This window comes from Chelmon rostratus, chromosome 2 (genome assembly GCF_017976325.1).
Source record: "Chelmon rostratus isolate fCheRos1 chromosome 2, fCheRos1.pri, whole genome shotgun sequence".
Lineage (NCBI taxonomy): Eukaryota > Metazoa > Chordata > Actinopteri > Chaetodontiformes > Chaetodontidae > Chelmon > Chelmon rostratus.
In genome coordinates this window covers 8,507,491-8,510,987 of record NC_055659.1, presented here as the reverse complement: position 1 = coordinate 8,510,987, position 3,497 = coordinate 8,507,491, and positions in this window count along the sequence as shown.

Sequence of the window (3,497 nt, the reverse complement as noted above, 5' to 3'; positions counted from 1 at the left end):
CTTCACAATTAATTCAGCCGGCTCTCCATGAAAAGCATAAATATCAGAGAGTCCACAGGTAATTCCCGGCTCTAGGGAAGATCAAGCAATGTTACTCAGCACTTTGCATGTGCAACAGTTTTCCGTTTAGGACTATATGTATGCTGAATAAAAATGATTTCCAGCCATTAATATGCTTGTTGAGCTAAAATAATAATGGTAATAATACTGTCAAAACACAGTCACAAAGTGTTTCACATACAGGGTATACAGCTAAACAGTAAAAAAAGGCAGGGTTACACAGTGCATTTGTATATAGCAATATAGTAATTGGTAAAAACAAAAACTAGTGGGATAGGAATAAAGTAAGTAGGACAAGCAGAAATAAAACAAAATAAATTAAAATTTTACTCTCAGAAGGCTTTTATACAAAACTAGTTTTCAGATGAGATTTAGAAGAGGATGCTGGAGTTGCTGGCCCGACATCCTCAGGTAGGGCGTTCCAGCAAGCAACAGGATTTACAAGTTGGAAACACTTAGTTTTAGGAAGTTTTGTGAAATTCAGCACTTTATGTCCAAGAGGCGGGATAAAACATGCACCAAATTGTCTGAATTATTGAGTCTAAGGGGGACATAAAGCAGATTATCGTAACAATGAAATATAATATGACCCAAAGGAAACATGTAAATAGAGAACAGTGAGGGGCCCGGGGACGCCACAGGCTAGGGGGCCCATGGGAGAAAAGGCAGTTAGTTATAAAGGGTCCAGTTAACAGGTAGTAGTTAAATGGTTCATGAATATCAGTGATTTCTTGTGAAAAACACCATAGTTGTGCTTTAAGAAAGAGGCTGATGTTATTCTTTGAAAAGCAGGGAATAAATGAAGTAGGCAAATAACTTAAACTCCAACAACAAACCTGTGTTTGTTTTCGAATAAATTTGGTGGGCATTTCGTCACAATACAGTGCATGGTTCAAATATTAAGTGTGATCTGGTGCGAAAGTTATTACAGTATAGCAGTAGTAGTAGCAGTGGTTCGGGTTTTGCTCCTTCAGGGCTTGAACCCTAACAAGTTGATGACATGAAAAGCAAGCACAATGACAAGCAGCAAACACAAAGCTATGCAAACATTGTTAAGAGACACCCAGTGAGCTCACAAGACATTCTGGTAAGACATGAACACGTTTGAACAGCCAGAGTCTTTGGATCAGTATTACATTAAAAATGATGTTTCCACATGCAGGTTATAAAGATTTCCTGTTGAGTTATTTCACACCCTCTCATTTATGAATTAGCATTTGACTGAAGTGAAACTATGATAACTTGACAGGACTCGGATGTTAAAGAGTGATAATTTTATTAGATATTGATGTGTTAATTTTAAAACTCTATTGCATCACTAATACAAATAATAAATATTATTATATTAGTCTTTTTAATATCTGTGTTACTATTGTACTTTCAGTATTCAGTGTCTGGCATACCAACTCCTGCATCTGCAAGTGGTTGATCAAGCTTTTCGCCGCCACCGGCTTCCTCAGCTGATTGGCCTATCAGAAATAACAATAAGTTATTTAAAGTTGCTATAGGGTTAGTGTTACTCCCTCACTTTTATTTGCTCCACTCTTGTATCTCTTACGATTCACCAGCTATTGATGTTTAGTCTGAATGAATCAGCGATCACAGACAGTATGAAAACGTCTGCGTTTATGCATTTGATGACATGTAAAACTTGTTCTGATAAACAGTTGTTTATAAACAGAATGTTTTTTGTGCATTTTATACAAATTATATGTACTTAAGTTTACTCCTTGCTCTTCTCCAAGGCAGGCCATAGTGTCAGATCTTTTTGAATGTGTTTTTTCCAACTTCCAGAAAGCCACAGACTTGTGCAGTTGGTGAAGTCATTTTAAAGTTTTCTTAAAACATAAACTTAAATATTTTCAGTGGTCTTTTTTTTTCTTTTTTCTTACCCATATAAGATTATTCTAGACAAATATATATGATTATTCGCCATTTACAGGGTCAACAGTGAACCTTTAAATTCAGTAAATAATCATTTATGTCTGTCTTTACTACAAAGAGCACTTTTACAGTTCAGTGATGTTCTGTTCTAGCTTCTTAGCTGTAATAAGAATCATAAATAATTTCGGGCCTGAGTAGTGTCTACAGATGTTCCTCACAAGCTGTGAGAAACTCATAAGCTTGTGCTCACAAGCTGTGCTTACTCCTCTGACATTTGTGTAGCTTGCGGATGAAAGTGTGAAGCGCTGGGACTGTGTTGGTACTATACAAAGTTGTGGGAGTTCAAAGCCTCTCAAGTCAGACTGTGCAGATATAGAGGACATTATTTAAATCAGTTTGGCTTAATGTACTATTTGGATAATATGATGTTTTTGAGGCTTGCTGAAGTGTAGGAAAGTCATTTGGGTGGCTCAGAGGAAGTTTAAGCTAACTGAAAATGCTACAGCGTTACAACTCTTATTTTAACTGCTTTCTGAATTACGCTGCTTTGCAGTACGCAATATTGTCAGTTTGAATTTACACAGATGAAACAAACTTCATTAGAATGAGCTCCACTTTTTCTTTCGAATGATGTGAGTGGTTTGCGTGCCTGTGTTGGCTAGCGTTCTTTTTCAGAACAGCGGTGGTGGAGGGGGGGATACTGTTTTATACCTCCGTATAATTGTATTCATACATTCTCAGATGCTCAGTGAGGAAGAAGAGGTGCTAATGTCCTTTCAGTAGTTTGAACTTCATGGAGAAAAGGCATAGTGGACAGAAAGTTCTTAAGACTATTTTAGGAGAGTGTGAAAATCAGTGTCCTGTCTGTCTTCTGTTCCAACCAGTCTGCACATACGAAAACACTGAAGCGGTAATAATGTAGCATTAAGACCGGAGATAATATTTAGATAGAACTACAACAAATACAGGCATGTTAAGATTATTCCCATATGTCAGTGGAATGAATAAGTGGCTGCTTATTGAATGGAGGGAAACACAATCATAAAAATCTTGAAACTGCAGGGTGCTTTGAAACACAGTTTATATAAAAATGGGCTAATACATGCAGAGGCACTGGTATGGTGCCTAAAACTGTATTCCGTTTCTTTTTAAATTTCCCTTTGTTGCATCTCAGTAAGTATTCTTGAGAAAGAGAGAGTTGTGGAGAGGTGAAAAGAGTCTGCATTAATTAAATCCCGTGTTCCAGTAATTCTGAGCATATTTCACGACATGATTTCAGGAACTAAAAACACAAGACTGACATTTAATCAGACGGTGCAGACCAAAGTACGGGACTGTGGAGAAGCATAGCAACCTGCCTTATCCGTTGAAATCTAAATTGGCTATATACTCCTAAACAAAACTTGACATTAAAACAGGCAATCACATAATGAGCTCACAACACAGCATTGATGAAAGACCAGCCAAAACTTTACAGTGACCTCAGCCTAAACAACATTCTTGATGCAGAGATGTTTTATCAAAGTAAATCAGTAAATATCAGGATAAAGAAT